At 38.6% G+C, this 25419-nt stretch overlaps 1 long non-coding RNA gene across 1 annotated transcript in view; it reads left to right on the top strand.

The window, feature by feature from the left end:
* The window catches only part of LOC109265265 (uncharacterized), a 40375-nt gene extending 15589 nt beyond the window's left edge, over nucleotides 1–24786 (top strand). Inside the window, exon 3 of the long non-coding RNA XR_002079081.2 lies at nucleotides 24103–24786. This is a non-coding gene — a long non-coding RNA (uncharacterized LOC109265265). The remainder of the gene's footprint in view (nucleotides 1–24102) is intronic.
* Nucleotides 24787–25419: the final 633 nt, after the last annotated feature.

Below are 25419 nucleotides of genomic sequence, written 5' to 3'. Positions count from 1 at the left end.
AATGCAATAGAAATATAACAAATGAGTTATAGAAATAGATATTTGGATTCTTTGGCCAGGGTACATTAAGAGTATCAAGATGGTGACATTTGTACTATTTGGTCGTCAAAGCCATATGTCTCAGGGTCACTGTGGACCCTGCACATGTAATTCATCACTTATTTTTTTTAAATATTTTTTAAAGTTCATTTATTTATCTTTGAGAGAGAGAGAGAGAGAGAGAGAGAGAGAGAGAGAGACTGAGCACGAGCAAGGGAGGGTGTAGAGAGACAGGGAGAGAGAGAATCCCAAGCAGGCTTTGCGCTGTCACCACAGAACCCCATGTGGGCCTTGATCTCACAAACTGTGAGATCATGATCTGAGTCGAAATGAAGAGTTTGATACTTAACCGACTGAGCCAGCCAAGTGCCCATAATTCACCACTTAAATCTTATCCAGTTTACCTCCCACATATCCCTTGTGTATGGCCCTCTCTCTTTAGCCCCACTGCTATTGGTCCAATTGGAGCTCTCATCATTTTTATTTTCTTCTTTTATTTTGACATAACTTCAGACTTAAAGAAAAATTGCAAAAATAGTAAAAGAACTCCCACATACCCTTCACCCACATTCCCCAAATGTTAACATTTTATGATATTTTTTTCTTTCCTATGTATTTTTTTCTGAACTGTTTGAAACCAGACATGAGGCATCTCTACCCCCAAATACCTCATGGGATATATTTTTTAAAAACAAGGGCTTTTTATTACAGACCCACAGTAGACAAATCAAAATCAGGACATTAACATTGACATAATACTGTTATCTGATTTACAGACCTCATTCAGATTTCGCCAGTTTGTCTTACGATGTGCTCATAGCAGAAGAAAACCCTGTATCATGTCTGGCACACAGTTGTCATGTCTCTCTAGTCAACCTTCCCTAGGACGATGCCTCAGTCTTTCTTTCTCTCTCATGACATTCAGATTTTTGAAGTAGACAGGCCAATTATTTTGTAGATTATCCCTCATTTTGGGTTTGTCTGATGATTCTTCATGATCAGATTCAGGTATGCACTTCCCGCAGGCATGCAGGAATGTGATGTGTGTTCTTCTCAGTGAATAGGAAGGCACCTGATGTCTTTTTGCCCCATTACCACTAATATCATCAACCTGATTACCTTGTCAAGGTGGAGTCTGCTAGCTTCTCTTTGTGATGATGAAGTATCTCATGGGGAGACCCTCATCATTTTTCACCAGGACTGCATTAGAAGTCTGTGCTGGACATCTTCTGTTAGCCCTGCCATATCCTTGTCCTGCCCTTCTCCATCCTGCGTTATGGCCTCCAACATTGACCTGCGTGAACTGTGTCAACCTGGTCCTCTGGTTTCTGGATGGGTTGGTCACCGGGGAATCCTGCAGGGAATCTGAAGAGGTTGGACGCTGAGGTCTAGGGACACATCCCCTTGTCTTCCTCCCCATAGGTTTCCTCCCTTAGGACAGGTGATGTTCCTCAGTTGAAGTTCCTCAGGCATCTCTCAGGCTGCGACTCTGGGTTCTGTAACTGTGCCCTTGTCTCAGCCTAGGGGTCGAGCAAACCTCCCTTGCAATTTCTCTATATTTCCTATGTTCTTCCCACATCTTTGTTTACTCTCCTCACTGTTTCCAATTTGAAAGTGCCTTCTGATACAAGGACCCCTATGATACGTCTTCGATTACACTGTCACCTCCTTTCTTTCCTGTGTTCTGTCAGGTGCAGATTCTGCTGGGCTTCAATAGCCTCAGTCTTCACTTCTCCTTATGTCCATCCTGACCTAGGCCAGGTGTACATTTGATACCAAAGACACCAGTGAATTCGATCTAGAAAGAGCTTTTCTTTTCTGCTCTGTAGCCAGTGCTTCAGCATGCCTGGAGACTTTTTCTTACTCCCACATCCCTGGCATAACTTGTGCCTGCAGACTTCTGCCTTGATTTTCTGCTTAGCATCCTGACTTCCTGACTGCCTATGGGGGTGGAGTCCTCCTCTGACCTCTCTCTCTCTCTCTCTCTCTCTCTCTCTCTCTCTCTCTTTTGAATAAGGCTCCAATATCCTGTTTCACTCTGTTGGCCCCTTTCTCCAGAATTCCGGACCCTCATATTCCGACTCCCACATATGTTTTGGGATGCTGTTGAAATAGAATGCTTTCCCAGGTGTACCTTCATTCTTGTGTTTGCCCTGCCAGACCCCTCTTCACCCTACTTCCATACTGACCTACATAGACCTACCAGTTCTTGTCTTCCAACTTCTAGCTGGGTTTGGCCAATGGGGGAGCTGTGGTAGGAGATTCCAGGGAGTGACTGGATGAGATCAGGGCATTTATATTACCAGCTCCTTCCCTCTGAGGTTACCTCTAGCTGTTTATCTCCTTCCACTGAAGGTCAGAGACCTTCTCCAGGTGGTCCTCTGCTTCCAGATTCCAGGAACTGCTCCCACACCTCACTCCTCTGGCCTACGATAGTTACAGCCTAGCTGGGTATTGGGGTATTGCATTTTCCCTTGTGGCTTAGTCTTACACCTTTAGAATAGTCCCTTTATCAAACCTTCTTTAATCATCCTAACCTGAGTGTGATAGATTTTTCCTCTGGGACCCTCACTGATTCAGACTCTATGGTGACAGACCCATCTGTCCTCAGCAGATCGCCTAGTGCCTAAAACCTCATTTTGCCAGACTTTACCTACTCGGTGGATCTCAGATACTGAAGACTGCTGCAGCCAAGTATGAGGATCATTGCGCCCTTTGGACTAGTCATTTGACTGCAGACTACCTCCTCGGGCACCCGTCCTATAGCTGGGTCAGTTTCTCCCAGCTTTGCCCCTGCCCAGTCCTGGCCTCATTCATTCCCCTTATCATTTGCTCACACGTTGAATATCAGTATGCCTTGTAGCAGAAGCAACACTTGCCCAAGTGAAAACACTAATCTCCCTATCTGTAAAGAGCATGAGACAGACTTTTAGTCTGGACCTGTCCCTTCTGATGGTAGGACAGACCCCAGAAAAGGGGTCCCGTTCTCCTGTGGATGCAAAGATGTAGCTAAAATATTTATTTATAATCCACCAAGGACATGCTTTCATTGATTCCATAATATAGTTTGCTAATTTAAATTGGTTGTTTTCAATATGGAAAAACGAGTATAAATGAGTTTCATTCTGCTAGGATTTACTGTCAAGAAAGTCCTGTACTTACTTGATAACCTTATAAATTTCTCCATCTATGAAGATATTTGAAAGTGTTTAAAAAATGAAGCTAGTGGATTACTAGTCATGTTTTAACATTTTTAGCCTACCGTTGTTTGTTAGGATAATAACATTTTCACATAACCCAGAAATGTATCTTTATGAGTATCTTAAATTGTGCCAAATACAAAGGATAGTTTGTAGTAAAATGTCCTAAATTATAATATGTTACCTTGAAGCATTTTTTGGTTCAACTTGGATCATAAAGTCACTGCTTTTAGTTTTCTAGTCTGTTACTTTAATCGTATATTAACTTGTTTGTTGGCAATGTGTAAACTGTATACCTTTTAATGGATTATGACCCACCATGACATTTTGGATTTGCTATTTGTACTCAGTTTTGGTTTGGTAGGTTCATGATTTGATAGGCTTTGCTATTTGTCTTATGTTAAATGACTGATGGTCTTGGTCCAATTCTTAATGGGCTTGTGTTTATTTCTGTTGAGGTTGGCATTAATAGGTCTTCTCAGCAAAGATGCCAAGGACTGACCTGGAATAGACTCTAAATTAATTTTCTGCTTTGAAGATGTTCTGTCTAGGTCAGGATTGAGGCCAACCAGCAGCGCATTGTACTGGACCAAAAGGGTGTCTGATGTGTTTCCCCTATTTTGTGAATTGAAAAAACCATCAACACTCATAAAAGATAAATAAGTTCATTAGTTCGAAGGCAAGCAACACCTAGGATCTCACTTAGAATGGTTTAAGGCCCAATGTGCTTAAGGTAAAGATAATATAGGTTGAATTTTCAGTAGATTTCATAAGCAGTTGTGTGGAGTTGTGATTATGACCATTGCTCTAATATTGAGAGGTTAGCTGTATTGCCTGTTCCTCTGCCCTCACCATTTTACTGATGAATAATGGACAAATATAACTGTATATATTTAAAGTGTATAATGTGATGATTTGATGTACATAAATATTATGGAATGATTATCAACATCAAGATAATTTATACATCCCTCACCTCACACAGTTAACTCTCTTTTTTTTTTTTTTATGGATGATGAGAATGGTTAAGATCAACTCTCAGCAACTTTCAAGTACATAATACTGCATTGTTAATTATAATCACCATGTTGTACAACAGATCCTTGGACCTTATTCTTCTTGTAACTGAAAGTTTGTCCCCTTTGACCTACATCTCTTTTTGTCGATTCCATCTATTGGGTTTTTCTCTATGTGGCCAGTTACAAAGATTAAACAGGGACAAGAGAAAACATTTAGGAGAAGAGCCTGAAATAAACTGCTAAAGTTAGGTTTTAGTATTATCAGTTACGTTATAATAGGTATACTAATTTTGCCCCAGTTAATTCGAGAGCTGCATGCCTCCATGTGGCATTTGAAGTAGAAGCATAGAATATTAGTGCTTCAAGAGACCCTAGAAGTGATGCAACTCTGATTTATAAACTAGGAAAGTGCTTGGACAAGTCACAGCTTCACTAGGTCTGAATTTGCTAATAATATTATCCTATTTAAAAATAATGGCTGAACAAATAGATGTAATAATTCTGCTTGCAGATATATTTTTTAAATTGTTGGGTGTGCAGTCTAATATTTTATTGTTTTACTTGAACAAGCTCTTGGTAATAAAGTAGAGGATAACTGTCCAAATATCAGGAGGCTGAAAGAGGTAGAACTAATTAAACATAGTATTTTCTATCCCTGCTCTTGAGTCTTATTAAAATTTCTGCTTCTACACTGCTTGACTTCTTTTAGACTTGGTCTAGTTTATTGCTAGCCCTCGGCCTGGGAATCTATGCTATTTAACTTTGTTGTGTTATACAATATGGAAGGCAAGTGGAAAAATAAAAAGGAGCCTCATGGTAAATGAGATTTGGACTCCCCCAGACATCTTTATCTAGAGGTGCAAACCAACCTGCTAATGGAAACACTGAAAGTCCTGTGCCCATATCTTCGCTTCTAGATATAATGTGGCTGTGAAGTGGCAGGGGAGGGAAAAGTATCAGTTCATTTATAGAACACTCTCTTGATGTTTTGATATCTGAAAACCGAAAGCTGAAATTTTAACCATGCTAATGTTCAAGCAGATTCCATTCTATCAGTCAGGTTCTCATAGAGCTGTGCCCCTTCATCCATCAAAGATGAGACAAACATAAGATGATGCTATGACCTTCTGCAAAATAACTTCTGCTCAGATTGAATACCTAGTGGACAAAGTGACAACATATTCACTTACGCGCTAGGTACACAGTGGGCTAAGTTGATAACTGAATTGAGAAACTACTTTGCTACTCTAACTTGGTTGCTCCTAAAGTAGGTTAATGGTTCACCTTAAGGCAAAAATCCATTTAAATAAACATGAGAACCATAGCTGAAAATGTTCTCCAGCTCCCAACAGTGACTTAACCTGACTAGAGTAATCGAGCCCCGGGTCTTTGTACCCTGCCTCATTTTTCTTATCAACCAGCTTTTAACACATGACAGTTGAAACACCATTATACTGAGGTCAGGGGAAAACTTGTCCCCAGATAGAGCTGAGTATCACTGGCATGCTGCTGATGCCATCCTGAGGCACCAACTGACTGACCACAGCATTAGGAAACATTGAATAATTTTCAGGCCTAAGGACAGGACACATGGTTCAGGCCTTTGAACTTGAGGCTTTTATGTCAAATTTAGCTTTGGGATATATGTGAGCTGCCATAACTAATTGCCTTAGTTTCTGAAAAAGTGGGTTTAACTCAGGAGAGTATCAATTACTAGTTAAGTAAAATTATATCACTAATGCCTTGCATTCATAAAATGCTTGCACATGCATTGTCTTCTCTGACTCTCCTAATAATCCAGCAGGGCAGGCCAGAAGATATTTTTATCCTATTTTACAGATGAAAACACTGAGAGTTATAAAGGCGGAGAGATTTTCCCAGGGACACAGCAGAGCTGATATTTGATCTTCTGGCTCCTAGTCCAGCGCCTTTCCATTGTGCCTCTCAGGCTGCCTGAGAGAGATAGACCTTCCATCAGCCAGCCTGCCGATCAGCTAAATGGATTGAGTACATAGGGTATCCAGAACAATGTGCTAGCAATTGTATCCAAGGTATATCTTGTTTTTCTCTTTGTAAATGTAGGGGCGCCTGGGTGGCTCAGTCAGTTCAGCGTCCGACTTCGGCTCAGGTCATGATCTCACGGTTCGTGAGTTTGAGACCCGCGTCGGGCTCTGTGCCGACAGGTCAGAGCCTAGAGCCTGTTTCAGATTCTGTGTCTCCCTCTCTCTGTGCCCCTCCCTAGCTTTCTCTCTCTCTCTCTCTCAAAAATAAATAAAACATTTAAAAAAAATTACATTCCATTGTACAGAGGTATATTATAATTTTTAAATATCTGTTAAGATTTTTCAATGGGATTATTATTTTAATTGCTTTTAGGTGAATAAAACAACTCATTTACTTTGGACTTCATGAGTGACTATGAAAATATGTATATATATATATATATATATATTCAAAATCATACAGTTCAGGTTTCTGCATTTGTAAAAAGCAGTTTCCATTTAGAGATCAGAAAGGCAATCCATATTTGATACCCATACAGTCAAGGAAAGGGAAACATAAACAGCCCTAAAAAGATGAAAGTCAAAAAAATATGATCTCATCCTGCACTATAAAAAAGGAAGAAAAAGAAAGGAAGAAAGAAAAACTAGACACATAGGAGAAGTCTGAAATCAAGTATTTACTCTGTAATTGTAAATGTCTGCCAATACACAGACATCAACTTTGCTGTTCACAGACATCTGAAGCACATTCTAGTTCTGTTTTCTGTAGCTTCTGTAGTCTGATTCTGCTGATATTTTGCTCCCTGAAGGCTTCCCTTTTCCACAAATGTGGTTTCACTTCTAGAATGGCGTTTGCATTACCTATGCTCCACTCAGCCTTCCAGACATTCCACGGTATTTATGAGTAATCTTAGCCTGTCCCGTTGCTTTCTCTGACAAAAACTGCAATTTCAAAGATCAGAGAGCTGAGCTTTAGAGTTGAAAAAGTAAGCAGAGGCATCCCCGGATTAAGGTGGATTTGATTAATATACAACTTTTATGCCTATGTCACCAAGACGGGAATACCGAAGAATGAACAAATATCATGGCAAATATCATGGTGACCATACCCTTCCCTACTTCTTGTTAGTGGTCATGGCTCTTTGGTGGTCTTAGGGAATTTAAAGAAACAGACCATTGAGCAGGAGAGGAGATTTACTTATTTACACAATGGTGAGACACTAACCAAGAGTAAGCCTGATTCTAAGGCATACTTTCATAAAGATCTTGAATTTTATGCTTCCACGGTCGTCAAAGAAGATATAAGACTGGCACTTCTACCTGGAGGTTTCCAGGTAGAGGTAGGCTGGTATTAATACCACAGTTCAGGGATATTATGCAGTAAGCAGATTTTTGTGAGATGTCATAAGGACCGAACTGTCAGGTAAGACACTGATAAATCACAAAAGGGGGGTGTTGGCAGCTTCTTGTGAATTGCGTGCTGACAGAAGAACAAAGACAGAATTGTTGAAGGGGTGAAAAACCGTCTGCTGCAGGGCTCTGGGATTTAAATGAAAGTCAATATTGATCAGAACAGGAGGCGATAGAGAGGAACACTAGGCCTGAATCCTGAATTGCAGGACAGGACACAGGCGTGGAGGAGCTCACTTGAATGCTAGGCCCAGCTTCAGACTGTTCAAGAGAAGTGAGTCTTTGGCCGTAATTTCAGAAATAACACACATCAGGTATTCCAACCAACTGGGTGGAGCACATCGGCAGGTATTACAGTGATTAAAACTCTTTCCCATTTATTTGCTTGCTTGTTTAATTAATTTTTGTAGCTGAAGAGATCTTAGGTTTCTTGGGTTAAAGGAACGTGGAAATTCTTTGTCTAGAATGAGATCTTCTTAATCACATGACATTTATCATATTATGGGAGTCAGATAAGGCCCCGGTTCAAACTAACATAAAACTTTTACAAAATATTTTAAAGGTATGATAGCATAGTTTCTCCAACCTTCTAATGCTATTCCTCCCCTGGGTATCCGGGCAATCGATTTAACAAAGGGAATAATTTTGTTCAGGGACTCTGAATTATTCTTTGTTACAGACTTTCGACGTCATAGGATCCTGAGCTCTTGGAAGTTTACACATCAGTTGCATCAGAGACAGCTGGAGATAGCAGAATTAATTGTTACAAAGCCTTTAGTCGGGGCAACAAAAACAACCAAAGGAGCACAATGAGAGTTCATATCTGGCCATTGTCTCTACCTTGGTGAGACGGCAAACTCCTCACAGAGAGTTGGAGGAGGGGAGTCAGTACTCCACCTCTTTTGAATATTAGAAATTCAATCTCTGTAAACTCAGCCCTATGAAACCCTAATTTAGCAACAGCATTTAACATTGAGAATGTCCAAAGGGCAGGGGGTCCTGGTTTACTGCTCTAAATTTTAGCCACAAAATGTGTCCAATACAAGATTCATCTGGAGGCACATAAGCAATAGTACATATAAATAATTACAAGAAATGTATGGTTTGGGGATCTGATGGGGTAGAAGCTGATGAGAATTCACTTGTATGCAATACCGAAGTGCGTTTGTGGCAGCAGGAAGCAAGCACGTCTGATGGGCATTGAGAGTCTAAGGAACTGTGCTTGTGTCTCGTCGGTCACGGTTATCTGTGTGACCTCTCTGGTTTCTACCAAGTAAGGAGGTATATCAGTGTTCCTCAGCCATTTTTTTTTTTTTTTTTTTTTACTCAAGCACCCTTCAGTTAAATATATAATCTATCGAAATTCCTTAGGAATTAAAAAATATATATTATTTGTGTCATATATGATAAATGATTTTAAAAGCATGTAAAATTTTCAGATCGATTTGTCTTGAAAGATTACTGTATAAATTCCTATTCCTTTTCTTTTAATATTGCTTTTATAAACATTGTGGATTAGTCACTATATATTTAAGTATATGTTTTGACTTTAGAAAATGCTTAGTTTTTAACTTCCTGAATTCTATTGTATGAGAAAAAGCATAGTTTATTGATGAACCAACTAAAAATAATGTTATATTGTGTTTTATTTGGGAGTGAGTAGACACTGAAACATGTAGTAAAATTCAACTACTCATTATGCATCAAATCTTAACCAAAAATTGCTTTTGTATCTATGCTGAGAATTCTTACATTTTGCTTTAAAAAAGAGCGTTTATTTTTGTGATTTTTGTCTTTGTTTCTAAATGATGGGATAAAAGAAAATACTTCAGGCTGCTATTTACAAGCACTTCCCCACAAATAACATGCTGAGAGTTTAGAAGGTCTTTATACTAACTAACAAATTATAACTCACATTGGATAAGATGGTATTATATTTTCCCTTTCAACAATGGTTTTTAAAGTACTAGAGGTATATTGATGTGCCTCTAAAAAGTTCGATCAGACTAGCGATTTATTCATTGTTGGCCGTCTTGAAGAAAAATTTCAGAATTATCATTTTAATACTTCTTCTTAGTATGTATCAGTATCAATTATACCTTGCAAATAGTAGAAACCTATTCACAAAAACTCAAGCAGAAAGAGAATTGACTGGAGTGTTCTGGGGTGACTCAAACATCAAAGGAGGCTCAAGGTGCAGGTCTGAGAAAGAGCAAAAATGTGTAAATCTCTTCAATTTTGTGAGCTGTAGCTACTTAATAGTCCTATCAAAGTGTCATGACAGAGATGAATTGCCTTCTGCCATTTTCTCCTGTCCTTGGTCGCTCAGGTAAGATTCAAAGTCCAAGGAAAAGGGAATCGGATTGGCCTGTTCTGGATCACATGCTCACTGCTTGGCTCTAGGAGAGTGAGGCACCTTGATTGACAGTCCCAGTTAAATTGTACCCACTAGGGTAAAGGTGCTGATGCTCTCCCATGATAACTTATGGTGCTATCCTCAGAAGGTGCTGTGTGAACATGAACCACATATGTTAACATGTATGTCTTTCTGTCTCTAATCAGTGGTCCTCTACAGGTATTAAGTTATATAACAAATGATTAAGAATACAAATTATTTGAAGCTGAAGAACAAGTAAAACATTCAACTAGTAGTATTGATCTGGATAGTAAACCGACAGAATGAGTCATGAGAATATCCATCTGATCTCCACTGGCTGCCATGAATGTTCATTTAGGAAACTCTTGGAGGCTCTAAGATGCTTCCAATTAAAGCAAAACATCTGGACAATTATTTTACTTATCAATTTAAAAACACTCCTCTTCTCCCACACATAGCAGACATTTGCCATTTTAGGCTTCTTGGCATCCAATGAGCTCCTCCATGGCAACAGCATCCCAGCTTTTCATTTGATTCAAGAAAAAACAACTTTATCCCTAGCTCTAGGGATGGGCCCTGATTGACTGAAACCCAGTGAATTCTCCTGACTTCCAGGATCAGGTTCCACAAACCAGCCTGGCCTAAACACAAATGAGGACACACTTTTTTGAGATTTCTAAAAAGAAAAGATTGTTGTGTTTTGCTTTCTCTTTTTCCTCAGAATTTACCTGGAGAGACATTTTCTCTGAATGGCACACAACGCTGATGCGAGGCTTGATATTGCTGAAGCCATTTGGCTACATCTCTTAATGATAGATATTAAGTCTGAAGTCAAGGTTGATACAAACAGGAGAGTAAATAAAAAAAAAAAATCACAGAGAAACAGATTTGGAGCCCACAGGTTCAAGCTGCACCTGAAGCTGTCACTACCTGTGGGCTTACATGAACACAAAATCTATTTGATTATTTATGCTAGTTTGAGTTGGAGTTACTGTTGCTACATACGAAATAATCTTAATTGCTACAATGCCAGAAAACCTCTGAGGGCCCCAGAGTCTATGAACTGTTGATCGCAAAATGCTGGATTACATGATATCTAAGGTCATCTCCAATAATAAAAATTTTGTCCTATTACTGGTAATAGGTAGTGTTACTGAAGGCAAGCTGTAGACGTGTGAAATGACCTAGGCATTCTGCAATGGATCTCAGCCTTGTTGCTGAAGTACATTTACTATCTAATTAGCTATTTTTAATTCAGAAAGAGGAACTTTCTTGATTTATTTTTCTTTTTGTGTTCTGTGTGGTTGAATATTTGTGGCTCTTAAACTGTAGTTCTCTTTTTATATGTCATCTTCTGCACAGTTTCAAATTTTATTAATAATCTCAACTTTTGTCTTTTGTTGAGAAACAGGAAATTTGAAGACATATTAGGTATTTGATAAATACATGTTTAATTGAAGTTATGATTTTATCAATGGCCTATGCCAAAACTAGTGGTTCTCAAACTTGGCCACACATTAGAATCACCTGGGTAGTTTTGAAATAGCGGTTCTTAAAAGTTCAGCATACACCAGCTTATCTAGTGGGCTTGTTAAAAACACAGATGTTGTGGGCCCATCTCAAGTTTCTGATTCAGTAGTTCTAGGGTGAGGCCACAAAGTTTGCATTTCTAACTAGTTCCCAGGTAATACCGATGCTGCTCGTCTGGGAACCACTGCTCTAAAACACGTTCATCCTATACTATTTACGTCAGAATCTCCATGGTGGGGTGATTTCTGACACTCGCCAGATGATGCTGATGGAGAACCAGGTTGAGGACCAGTGTTCTCAACAGAGGAAGGTGGCTGGCTTTTATCTCCCGATTAAGTACTTACAGAGGCCCTTTTACTATCCCAATAAAAAATTCTTTGAAATACCTCAAATGAACTCTTTGCCCCCCCCGTCTCCCTAGGAAAAATTAATAAACTTAAATTAAAAAAAATACTGAAGTTAACTACTCAGAAGACTCACAGGCCACGTATCAGCCATCTTGCTCCAAGGAGAACTATAGATCAACACAAAAGAATTTCTGCAATGATTTTAGCAGAGTCCAACTGAGAAAACAAAAGTTGTCATGTATGAGATTAGTAACTGCTGGAGGCACAGAAGGAGGAGGTGGTATTTATCAGAGCTCGGTGGCCTGGGATCCCAGAGGGAAGCTGGAACCGGGGTGGGCTCTTTCACCTGCTGCTGCAGTTAAGGAGGAGAGAGAATTCCCGCTAGAAATGATCCCCAAGGCAGAGAACGGGAAATACCGCCCCTTCTCTCTTCTTTCTGCATCTCTGATAAGCCTTTCTCATTGCTTACATATAATAGGATGGCGGTTGACAAAGGGGTCTGGGAAAAAACAGCCTGTTGGTCAGACCTTCTGCATACAGAGCAGAGCAGAAGAGGGGGAAGCTTAGGACTGAACGTGAGGGCAAAGGTGCCAAGGACCAACACTGCTCTTATTTCTGGGACAATTCAGTCTCTTATTGATAAAATTGGTTGAAGGAACATCCATACATTAGATTAGGTATTTCTAATAACATTTGGAATCTTTCACTACTTATATTGGAATTTTAATCCAGCCTTAAAAATGTGTGTTTATGTATGTGATATGTGTATTTGTTGTATGCGTGTACAGTCTCCTTTAGCCAAAGGGCAAACTATTCTAAACACTATAGCCGCCTTTTAAAGTAAACACAAAAAGATTCTCCTAGTGTCTGGAATGGTGGCTTTTCTAAACTCTCCCTTTTTCATAGAAAGTAAAGAGTTGACTAGGACTGGGATGATCCCTACCACGGGCTCTAAGATATTGGTATTTCCTTTGACTTTTTTTTGTTTTCTAAACCACAGAATGACCCCATATGCTTCCTTGACTATTAGGGTTAAACTCTCAAACTTCCCATGAACAGGACCCTTACTTCAGTTTTTGATGCACTAAACCCCCGCTTTACATAAGAAAGAGTGTTGAGTGTACTAAAATCCAGTTAAAGAAGATTTCTTGAATTCTACTGCAAACAAAGAGCCATTCTGAGTTGGCTTGAATCTATCATCTGAATGGTATACAGGGTTAAATTTTCCAGTTAATCTGCCTTTCTGCACTCTCTCCATAAACTCATCAGCAGATCTTTCTGTCCAGATTGGTTATTTGTCTGAAACTGTTTTCTCCATGAATGCCTATCATGTTTTTCAGTGTCCAGAATATCAGCCATAATGTTATAATATGATAGACAATATATATAAATATATAATGTTATTAACTATCATTAATCATTGACTCTTCATCAAATTCTAGCCCTTCTGAGAGGATCAGTTTTAGGACCTCTCCTAACTGTTCCACATTAAGGAATTAATAACTTTATTAGCTTTAGTCCAGACCAAGAGCAGGTGACCCATCTCATCTGGGGCCTGTTAGTTAATTAGCAGGTATAGATTATATATGCCTTGTAAAAGTACTGTTCTTTGGCTCACTCAACTCCATTCTGACCTTTGGGTCATGCCTTATTGAAGAAAAGGGGCTGGAAAGTCAAAGCCTGCATTTCTCAGCTTCCCTCACAGCTGAGATTTCCCCAGATCTCCGCTTGAAATTCGGAAGTCAGAAGTCAGGTGGCTGTGCTTCTCTTGTTGCTTTGGGCAGACTTCGACACAGAGAATTCGGTTCTTTGCAGCAAGGCTGTTTCTAACTTCTTGGGTGTTGAGAGGTGGGACACAGAGCATCCCTTTTGCTGATGTGGATTGCAGCTAGGGGGGGTGTGCTCCGGAACGAACAATCGCATTTCCCCTATTTTCTGATCTTCTGATGGCAGAAACAGCAGCTCCCATATAAGCTCATCGTTTTATCTGGGAATCACTCTGGACGCGAAGACTAGATCTTGCTCTTCCAGCTCTGTGCGTACCTGTTCCTCTGTATCCGCCACTTTTCTGACAGATGAGCTGACGTGGTTCTGTATCTTCACTAGACCTTAAAATGCTACAAAACGCTAAGTAATGCAAATGGCAGTATTGCCCCTGAGTTTAGAAACAGACTTCACACTTACAAAAAATTCTATCCTAAGAGGAGTCAGGGAAGTACGGTAGATTGAAAGATTCTGGCCTGCTAAATTTGCTCATGGGTTTGGTTTACGTTATTTTAAAATTTTAATGTTAGTTGTTTATTTTTGCCAATGTTACATACATAAATATAATTTTAAAAGTCAAAATTTTTGTTTTTACTAGACTTATAACACCAACAGCAGTTACCTGTGTCTACTTCTCTGAGCCCCATATTCCCTTCTCACAGATGTTTTAGCAATGTCTTCTGGTGTCTACCTTTCATCTTTAAATAGCATCTCTATGTTGTTATTTCTTGAGTTTTTCCATTTTATTTATTATCTTCTGACTTCCTTCTATGAAAGACGAAAGCTTACCTCTTCTCCATTTGTCCCTTACCAATGAACACCTTCACACATTTCCTTTCTCCTTTGCTTTTACAGATACCATTTTTTTTTAGTAGGAAAAGTCTTTTCTGTTTACATTGTTATGACTATGTCAACATTATTTACAACCGAACCAAGTACCACATAAGGCTCACATTTCCTTTCTAGCACATTAAAAAAGTTTTTTCCTCTAAGGTAATAATTACTTTTTTTAAAAATTGAAGTGTAGTTGACACACAATGTTACATTAGTTTATACTGTTTCGTGAATATATTCTTGTCTCATGTCACATTTTCAGGCAATCATTACATTTAATGTATATATAGTACTTAAGGGTCAGACTATATCACAATTTACTTAACCATTCCCTTATGCAAGCTGCTGATATTTTTGTTGTTAACACACAATGCCAATGGACAGCTTTACATACATCTATGGCCAAATTTCGGACGACGTCCTTAGGATAAATTCTGAAAAGGATAATTATAAAATCAATGAATTTTAAGGCCCGTGGTACATATTGACAGGCTCAATATTATTATTTAATTAAGAACTTTATAATTATCTTCATTTGGGGGGTATAGAAAACTTCTCCAAAATTAGTCCCATTTCTGTTTACTTTTCTTTCCTTAACAGAACTATTGCTGAATGTGAATATACCCATAACTGGCATTGTGAGATCTTGGGACTGAGAAAGCTGAGACGGCAGGAGGAGCTCGTAAGGAGTCACTCTCTGCAAAAAGAAGTAATACGTTACTCAGTAATTCTGGGTAGAGTACTCTCTGCTAAGTAAGTACTGTGAAGTCGTAGCCAGGATTCCTAGCTGCTCAGGGTTTACTGAAACCGTCTCTTAGTTTGGTAAAGCACACTGAAAAGGCAGAAAAGAGTATTATGTAAAATCACACTTTGAGTAAAACCCAGTGTTTTGGACTGAATTGTGTCTCTCCTCGCTGCCAAATCCACATGTTCAAACCCTGACACTGACTTTGACTAGATTTGGAGCTGGGGTATTTAAGGTTATATGAGGTCATAAGGGTGGGGCCTACTCTGATAGGACTGGTGGTCGTGTAAGAGGAGGAAGAGCTAGTCCCTCTCTCTTCATGCCTGCACAAAGGAAGGGACATGTGGGGACACAGCCAGGGAATGGGTGGCCATTGGCAAACTGGGAAAGGTGGTCTCACCAGAAATGAGCCCTGTCACACCTTGATGTTAGATCTCTAGCCTGCAGAACTGGGAGAAAATACATTTCTGATGTGTAAACCACCATCTGTGGTATTTTGTATGGTAGCCTGAGTCGACTAACATGCTCAGAAACTTGAAAATTTGTATTGAAAAAAAAAAAAAAATTGTCTCTTGAGGCCAGGGAAACAAAAGCAAAAATAAACTATTAGGACTACATTGAAATAAAAAGCTTCTGCACAGTGAAGGAAACAATCAACAAAACTAAAAGGTAACCTAAAGAATGGAAGAAGATATTTGCAAATAACATATCTAATAAAGGGTTAATATCCAAAATATATAAAGAATTTATATAAAATATATAAAATTTATATATAAATATATATATAAGTGTATATATATAGATGGATATATATAATATATAAAGAATTTACACAACTCAGCAACTCAACAATGTGAACAATGATAGGGATTTATTCACCTTTGTAATACAAATGGGCTACAATGTGTCTTGTTATGGCTCCTTTTTCATTATTTTTATAATACAAATCTTTTAAATTTGAAGACTCAGTTCTTCATTTCAGTCAGTAAAAATTTTTTCTATTATATATTCAACTTTGATTTTGCTCTTTTGATTCAGGGTTCTTCAATAATACTGATGTAGTCATTTATTGAATCTCTATTCTCTGGACTTTATTCCTATCACCTTTAAATTTTTTTCTTTTCATTTTCCAAAAAGCCTTCTAAATTTTGACTTTCAAGTCATTAATTCAATATCTTTTTTGTCTCAGTTTTGCTAATGATTAAGTTTTATTACAGCCTTCTATTTTAGTTCAGTCTTTTCATTTCTAGTATTATTTAAATATTGCCTTATTCCAATTCTGTTTTTATCACCCCTTTTGAATTTTAATCCTAATTCAAAGTTTTTTAATCTTCTGTTATCCTATCAAAAAGACCCAGAAGTTTTTTTTTTCTTTCATTGTGATGAGAATTTCCCTTGTGCTAAAGAATGTCATAGGCCCTCATGTTTGTTTGTTTGTTTCCTGCTTACTCATCCTGTTCCAAGGTGTTTGCCAATAGATAGGGCCTTTGGCTTCTTATCTGATTTATGGCTTATTGGTTGTCAGTATAGCTGACTTTTTAGATTTCCATTTGGGGGCAAATTAATGTTCACCAGTCCTAGACAATTTAAGTGCTGCAGGCTGACCGGATTGAGATGGATTCTATGCCACTCAAAGTATCTATTGTTTGATACGTGTTATTTGGATCCAGGGAGTAAAAGCAAAACTAGAAACGCCATATTTGACTAACAAGATTGTTCTTATTTTCACTTCCGTCTGTACTACATTACTTGTTGAAGCTGTTTCCAAGCATGCAGTGTATCTATTGTCACCACGAGCTCCTCCTGCTACACACACACACACACACACACACACACACACACACGTGTCTCATTCTGCAAAGAGAGGAAGGTAACGATGAGGGCCGGGTTGGGGTATAGCACACTCACTCCTTCCAAAGGTTATCTGAGTCCTGAATAGCATCTATTGCCTGGCATTCTGGCAAGTACTGATCCTCAGTCTTTGATCTGCATGATACACAGTGAAAGAAAGCTCATCCTATATTCTCTATGTTGTCAACTTTCTCTATTTAAAGTGGTTGCTGATTATGATTTACAATTCATCTCCCTAGTTCCTTCAGTTAATGGAATTTTCTGTTTCTTGTGGTAGGATGACTGTCAGTTATAGTTTTTGTTGTCATCAATTTTTGTCTTTCTTTTGCCTTCACAGGTATTTTAGCAAGCCATTGGGACAGTCTGCAGCCTGGGCTGCTAGTCAAGTGTCAGTTTTTCACTGGATTTCGATTTTAAACATTGGTAGACAAGTTGTGTCCTGGTATCCCTTAATTTCCAATTTGAATATCATCCCGATAAACTGAGTATATATCTTCCCGCCTTAGCAAACAGGGATACTAGCACCCTCCTCTATTCTGGTGACATAGTTTTATTCTTATTCAGCAATAAGAATAAGAACTAACTGAAATGATGTTAACTATTGTCAGAAAATGCAATTTCATATCAACTATGCCAAAATTAGAATCATGATTTTGATAGCTATTCTTCAGGATTCAGGTCGACAAGACTAATCACCTATTCAACAGGTCAATTCTTAAAGTTATCAGAGGTATATTTTACAACGAATTCACTTTTCCTGGGCAAAAAGGGTTTAGTGTCATTCAAAATTGTATTTGGCAGGAGACAAGGTATTTAATAAATGTTTAGGTCAGCTATCAGCTTCTACCTAACTTGAAATTCTAGGCCTGTATTACTTCTACTGTGATACATGATGAGCAGTTGACTTTAGACAAGTATTCACTGAGATATTCAGTATGATGAAATGTTACTTCTGTAAGAAAATTTTAGCTCTGTAGAGTTCCAGTAGGAAATGGAGTAGTCAGTGCTGTCCCCCAGACTACGAACAGTCCCCCAGTCTGCTGTCCTCCAGTGAGACTACGAACAGTTCTCTTTTTGACAAACTCCTCTGAATTTGTATGGCAGACTTGAACACGTGTAGAAGTAATATGCTTTATGGGAATATATTTGTTAATTATTGCCACATAACAAGCTACCTCAACAGTTAGTAGCTTTAAACAACAAGGATTTAACAAGCTCACAATTCCACAGGTTGGCAATTTGGGCTAGGCTCAGTTAGGCAGTTTCTTTGGTTTATAGAAAGATTGTTCATTTGTCTGCAGTCAGGTCACCTGGGAGTTGGCTGGCCTGAAATGACTCACTCACATGTCCAACAGATGGTTCACTGTAAGGTTGGGCAATGGGAGGCACCTGGGTGCATCCAGCAGGCTAGAACAGGCTTCTTCACATGGAAGGGCAAAGAGTTCCAGGTAAGGAGGAGAAAGCATCAAGACCTCCTGAGGCCTGGACTAGGAGCTGGGAGAATGTTGCTTCTGTGGCATCCTGTTTTGGTCAAAGCAACAGATAGGGTGGAGAAATTAACCATAACCTCTTAATGAGAGCAGCGGCTAGACAGGTATACAGAGAGGAGTGGAGACTGGGGCTAGTTTGCAAGCTATCAGAGAATTATATCTAATAGGGAGGCAGCTTGAAAATCAGTAAGTATATTTGTTTCCTATTACTGCTGTAACAAATTACACAAACTTAAATACAACACACACTCACTTTTTTACAGTTCTGAATGTCAGATATGTGAAGTCTGTTTCCCTGTTTGAATCAACATGTCAGCAGAACTGTATTCTTTCTAGAGGCTCCAGGGGAGTCAGTCTTTTGCCTCTTTCATTTTGTGGTGGCTACTGGTGTTCCTTGGTTTGTGGCTCCAATCTCTGCTTCCATGGTTACATTACCTTCTCCTTTTTTTATGGTTAGATCTCCGTTTGCCTCCCTCTTTTAAGGATACATGTGATTATGTTTAGTTCATCTGGGTAATTCAGGATAATTTCTCCATCTCAAGATAAGACTTCATTTAAGTCTTAAGACAACTTAATTACATCTGCAAAGTCCTTTTTCCCCCTACCATATAAGGTAACATTTATAAATTTCACAGTTCAGGATGTGGATATCTTTTGGAGAACCACAGTAAGGGATGCACCTGTGAAATAGTGTCCAGTTATCTAGTATCACATATTTTTTTCCTTGGTCAAAACTAAACCCAAGTGGCAAGTAAATCTGACCTGATTCACCTAAAATTATACAAGAAAACATTATCTTTGTCACTGCAAATTAGGCACCAATAGGATATGGATCTTCTTTCAATCTAAGGCAGAGAATACTTACAGTCCACACATTCAATATTCCTCTATTCTACAACTTTATGGAATACATGAAGAGCCAGACACTGTTATGCTAGGTTCTGGAAATCCACCGGTGAACAAGAGTTTACATTTTAAATTGTCTTGTCCAATATGGTAGCCACTAGCCACATGAAGCTACTGAACACCTGAAATGTGTTCATTTGATATGCAATATGTTGCCAGTGTAAAATATATGCAAGATAGGGGAGCCTGGGTGGCTCAGTTGCTTAAACATCTGACTCTTAATTTCAGCTCAGGTCATGATCTCATGGTTCAGTTTGTGAGACTGAGCCCCACATCAGGTTCCACGCTGACAGTGTGGAGCCTACTTGGGATTCTCTCTCTCCTTCTCTCTCTGCCTCTCTCTCTCAAAATGAATAAATAAACAAACACAAGATTTTGAATACTCAACAGGATAAAAGGAATATGAAATATCTCAGTTTTTATATTGTTTTCATATTGATATGGTGGTATTTTAGATATATCGATCAAGTTAAATACAATTTATAAAGTTAGCTGGGTTTCTTTTCACATTAAAAAAACTTTTTTTTTCATGTTTATTTGGTTTTGAGACAGAGAGAGAGCATGAGCAGGGGAGGGCCAGAGAGAGAGAGAGAGAGAAAGGGAGACACAGAATCTGAAAGAGGCTCCACGCTCCGAGCTATCAGCACAGAGCCCGATGTGGGGCTTGAACCCACGAACTGTTAGATCATGACCTGAGCCGAAGTTGGACACTTAACTGACTGAGCCACCTAGGCACCCCTCTTTTCACATTTTTTAATGAGGCAACTGGAAAGTTTAAAATTACATATGTGGCTTGATTTACATCATATTTCTATTAGACAACACAGTTCTAGAAGTCAGGAAAATAGAATAAATGAAGTACTAATAATGTTTAAAAATAAAATCTAGTGATAGAGAATATACTAGTAGGCTTCTCTAGACTGGGTGCTCAAGGAGGGACTCCCGTGACTTTTGAGCTGGGACCTGATTTATATTAAAGCATTAGTTACATACAGATTTTTGGAAACTTGTTCAAGGTAGAGTTAAGAGAAAAAATATTTTCTTGGTTGAAAGGTTTTTTTCAAGTGTAAAACCCTAGTGTGGGGAACAAATTTGGTTGGTCAGACCAAAGAAATCCAGTGAGCACGGAGGAAAACAGAGTAGGAGAACATTGGAAAGTTAAGAGTAAACCAACCCACTTTAAGGTCAACAGAAAGCTCAAACTCAAAATTTGTCCTATTCAACTTCCTTTGAACTCTCAAATTAGATCATTAATATTTGAGCGAGAAAAGGGCACTGTTACTAATGTAGCTGTGTGAACTCCATAAGCCATTTGCTTCTTTGCCTCAGTTTTCTTATCTGTAAAATGGAGTGGCAATAATTGTACTGACCTCATAGAGTTTTTGTAAAGGTTAAATGAGATCATGCATATGCACACATTTAAGTGATTTGTGTTGCCTACGACTAGTGTCGATTCCATATCAAGTTAGATCATTAGAGAGGTAGGTATATATTACTTGAATAACTTACAGAAATGCCCTTTTTGGAATATAATTAAATGTGCTATCAGTTTCATCAATGGTTGCTCTGAGAATGGGTCAAATGCATGATATCTTTGCTTTTCTATTAAACTATCTCTGCCCACCAGGCTATTAAACATTCCTTATAGGAGATTCCGTGTCACAAATTTCTTCTGAGAGTTCAGTACAAAAAAAAATCTCCTGCTGGATTAGTATATACCATTTTATTAGAAGAGAAGCAAAAAAGAGGTCTAAAAATGTTAAAAAGAGGTAAAAAAAAGAAGAAAAAGCCCTCATTATTATCTTTCTTTTAAATTGTATTAGCTGATAGGACTCTCAGTTAAATTTCTACTTGGTTTTGGGTTAGTATAAGTTTATGGGATTTATAATAGAATTACTTTCCATAGGCCATATGTATTGTTACAGGCCTTCTTTCATTATTTTAAAAGCTTATGACGTGCGTATTTTATTATATAGTACTTAAATCATTTTAAAAATAGTTTAAGCATAAATTAAATAAAATATATAAAGCATTGGTTCTATGAGAAAATACATTTCCAAGCTTCACAGAACCGAGTCATAAAAGAATTTTTGGAACATAGCCTTTTAGAAGTTCAGGAATTCCTCATATATTTGGGGTGGGGGGTATTCTAAAATATCTTATTAAATCCTCTCTTTAGATGATGTGTTTCCTAAAAAGAGAACAGATTTAAGACCTTATTGACTGGATGATACAAAACAAAGGAACTTTGGAATTAATTTTTATATAAAAACATTATTTGTTGAAGATAAAAAGAAGCCATATGACATTTTTTTTAAATCTAAGGGCACCTTTCTCAGAATTCATTCATTCATTCATTCATTCATTCATTCATTCAGTAGGTGCCTGTTAAAGGCCTATTTGGTATTAGAGCTCTAAATACAGAGATAAACTGAAGTGTCTGTGAGATGAGGCAGGAGTTTTCTGGAGTCAGCTAATGGAGGGCTTTGTAAGAGAAGCGTGGTGTGGAGTTAAAATTTCATCCTGAAGACAATATGAAACCACTGAAACATTTTAGGCACAGAAATGACATGATCAGATTTGGTTTGTAGAATGGACTTTGACAGCTATTTAAGAGATGAATGCATGGTGGGGATGGGGAAACAGGGGCAGGTGAGCGGGTAGGATTGCACATAGACCAAATAAGGAGTTTTTTCGTAAGAACTAGGAGAAACATTTTGAGAGTGTCAGTGAGCACAGGAAACAGGGGCCACAAACAAGAAACATTTAGAAAGAATTGAGAGAGAATTTGGCAGAATTGTCTGGAATGACTAAAGCTTCCAACTTGGGCAATGGAGCAGATAATACTGGTATTCGTGGGGACAAGGAGTGAGTGATGTGAAGGCTGGTGGGATTTGATACAATACAGCTGGTTTGGGACCTGTTGAAACTGTAATGCCTGTAGGACAGCTGAGTTGTTTGTGGATTTAGTGATCAGGAATGGAGACAGAGATTTGGGAGATATTAAATCATTGACAGTAATTGAGGGCATAGGTATAGATAAGATTTGCTAAAAGAGTATACCCACAGAAAAGGTTGTTGACAATGGGACCTTGAGGATTAATAGCATTTAGGAGGGAGAATGGAAGGGAGGGAGCTAATCTAACATGTGAATGAGTCAACAGGGAAAATCCAGAGAATGTGGCCTTTGGAGGGGAGAATTTTAAGGAAGCAGTAGTTTATAATGTCAAATGCTAGAGAGAGGTCAAGTAAGATAAATAGAAAGAATACTTTGGAATCTGAAATTAGAATATGGTATCAGAACAAGTTGAGCAAGACAGAGGTGGTGAAAACAGAGTCGGTATGAAAAATGAATGAGGGATGAACAACTGGGAGACCACGAGTTTAGACTTGGGGTTCTGAGAGGGAGAAAGGAGAGCTGTGGTTAGTTGTGGGGGGACACAGGGAGGAGGCAGAATTGTTTTATTACTGGAACTGGGGACTACAACTTTCTGTTGAGTAAACCCACAAGTGAAGAGTGGATATTTGGTGGCAGAAAGTCCCTGATGTGGGACAGGGGACTGAGTGCAGACCACTACCTTTCCATTTTAATTCTGTTGAAATGTTATATAGCTCCACAATAATAGGGTAACTTACATGTGTCCTTCATCAATTAATAATCTTCATTTATAGCCGATGGGAATTTCAAGAAATGATTCATTTTCTTTATACTTTCAAAAAGAATAATATCTATCGTCATGGCCCTCATAAAAGTCTTTGGAGTTCCATTTTTTTCTTTACTCATTCTTCAGATTTTATGACACACTAGGATTTGTTCGCCATTAATTCAACCAAAATTATGCGTAGCGTCAGGGATATGATGGTGAGTGAAATGCAGTACCTGCTTTTGAGACACACAGGGCTTCTAGTTGGATCTGGGTACCTACCTAGGTACTTGTGATTACTGCTGGTGATAGCAACGTGATGGTAACATGCTGGTGATAATGATGTGGTCCTTAGTCCATTTGTCTGTTTAGTATGATTGTGGCAAAATAAAGTGTCAAATTCTCTTTTGCGTGTTCTTTTATTAGAAGTTCTAGGAAATAGTCCTGTAGAATTGTTCATATGCAAATGAAGTAGTACTATTAAAACACAAAACAATTCTTCACAAGAAAGTGCTTTTAAGGACGTCAGTTTCTTTTTGTCCTTTTTCACTGTTAATTGAGTGTCTTGAGGATAAGGATCTTGTCTGGTACTTTACTTTCAAGATATGCTATATTGGGAAATGCACAGTATTTAGGACTCAGAATACCTGGGGTCAATTAGTAATCAGCCGTGTAACTTACCAGCTGAGAGACCTTGAGGACATCATTTAATTAGCATCCAGAAAATGAAGATAACACCTGTCTTGCCTACCTCTTAGGGTTTAAAGAAAAAAAAAAAATGTTTTTCTTTAAACAATCCAACGCATGAGAAGGTTCTTTATAACTTAAAAGGGCTGTGTAGTTGGTTTGGGAGGGTCCCAGAATCCTAATGTCCTATAGTTCTGCTGATGCCTAAAGTTTTTCCTGTAGGGCAGATAATAACTTCTCTGTTTTGCCTCCACAGATTGGAGTTGGGTTCTGTCCTTTGTAATGGAAAAAGTCCTGACTTACCACCTGAGGCTTGGTCTGAATCAGATGAACGTGGCAACATGGCTCAATAAAGCTAACACATATAGAACATCTTCTGGGGAGCGAGCACAGAGCCAGGAACTTCCCCAAATATTCTCGCAGGGTGCAAGGGTGGCAGTGCGGTATGGACTGACTGGACACTGGGAGGCCAACTGTGGAAGCTGAAGGCAAAATTGTAATGATGCCCTGCCTGGTTGTGCTCAAATTAAACCTCTGACTGGTTAAGTTCTAGATCTGCTGCCCCTGGTGGGAACACAAGTGTGTTCTTATTGAGAGAAAGAAATGGCTCTTCCACTATCAAGAGTCAAGATTATTATTTAAGGAAAGAGATATGCGGATCAAATTGTAGAAGCTGGGAATTCTAGTTGGTTTGGGGGAGCAGAATAGACTTTGGAGGGAAATGAAATCAGGCTTCCCTGTGGTAAATTAGCAGTTACAGTCTTGTACACAGGAAGCTGAAAAGGAATCATCCACCAGTGCCGGATCTCTTAAGCAATTAAATACCCTGGCTACCCAGGGTACTCTTTCAGAGGGCATTAATGATTGACAGTACCTGTGGAATGATCCATGTTGTATGTACATCATTCTGTAATTAAAGTTTTCTTCTGCCCTCTCTTGACTTCTGTGACTTGACACATATTGCTTACCTTGTACACATAATACTAGCAGCTTCTGTATTTTGAAAGGGCTTGGATTCTAGATATGAAGTCATTGGTCATTAACTTTTTGTTAAGCACCTGCCAAAACATAACCACGTAGACGCTTAATGAGTAACAGCATTTGCCCTGAGCTTATTGATCCCATGGAAAGGTTTTGGCACTCATACCTATCAAGTCATATGTACTTTAATCAACATATTCTTCCCAATTGTGTCTCCTACTTTTGGACAGCGTCACCTCTTTCCATATCACTACAGTAAAAAAATACAATTGCGCTTACAAAGAAATGCAATTTCTCCCACAAAAACTAGTTTCTATGGAATTACATGATCAAGCATGAATACGTTAGGACTTGTGGCCTATCTCCTTTCAGGAGACAGGCCTGATGTTTTTATGCCTTGCCTAGTTCCACGGCTCATGTAAATAATACTTACCAAGCAGCTAGAGCCCTTAGCTGGCTGCATGCTTAATCCTACCGAGGGCTCAAATCAGGTTCACCCCTGCAAGTGTTGGCAAATGTCCAGCAGAGAGTGAGGCTGTTTTGATCATCTTATCTCATGTGAGGAAGCACAGCAGGAATGGGTAAGAGCAAA

Source organism: Panthera pardus, unplaced genomic scaffold (assembly GCF_024362965.1).
Source record: "Panthera pardus isolate Hobbes unplaced genomic scaffold, ASM2436296v1 HiC_scaffold_6, whole genome shotgun sequence".
NCBI classification, from domain to species: Eukaryota; Metazoa; Chordata; class Mammalia; order Carnivora; family Felidae; genus Panthera; species Panthera pardus.
The sequence above is the reverse complement of the archived record's forward strand: the minus strand, read 5'-3'. Positions and strand labels throughout refer to the sequence as shown.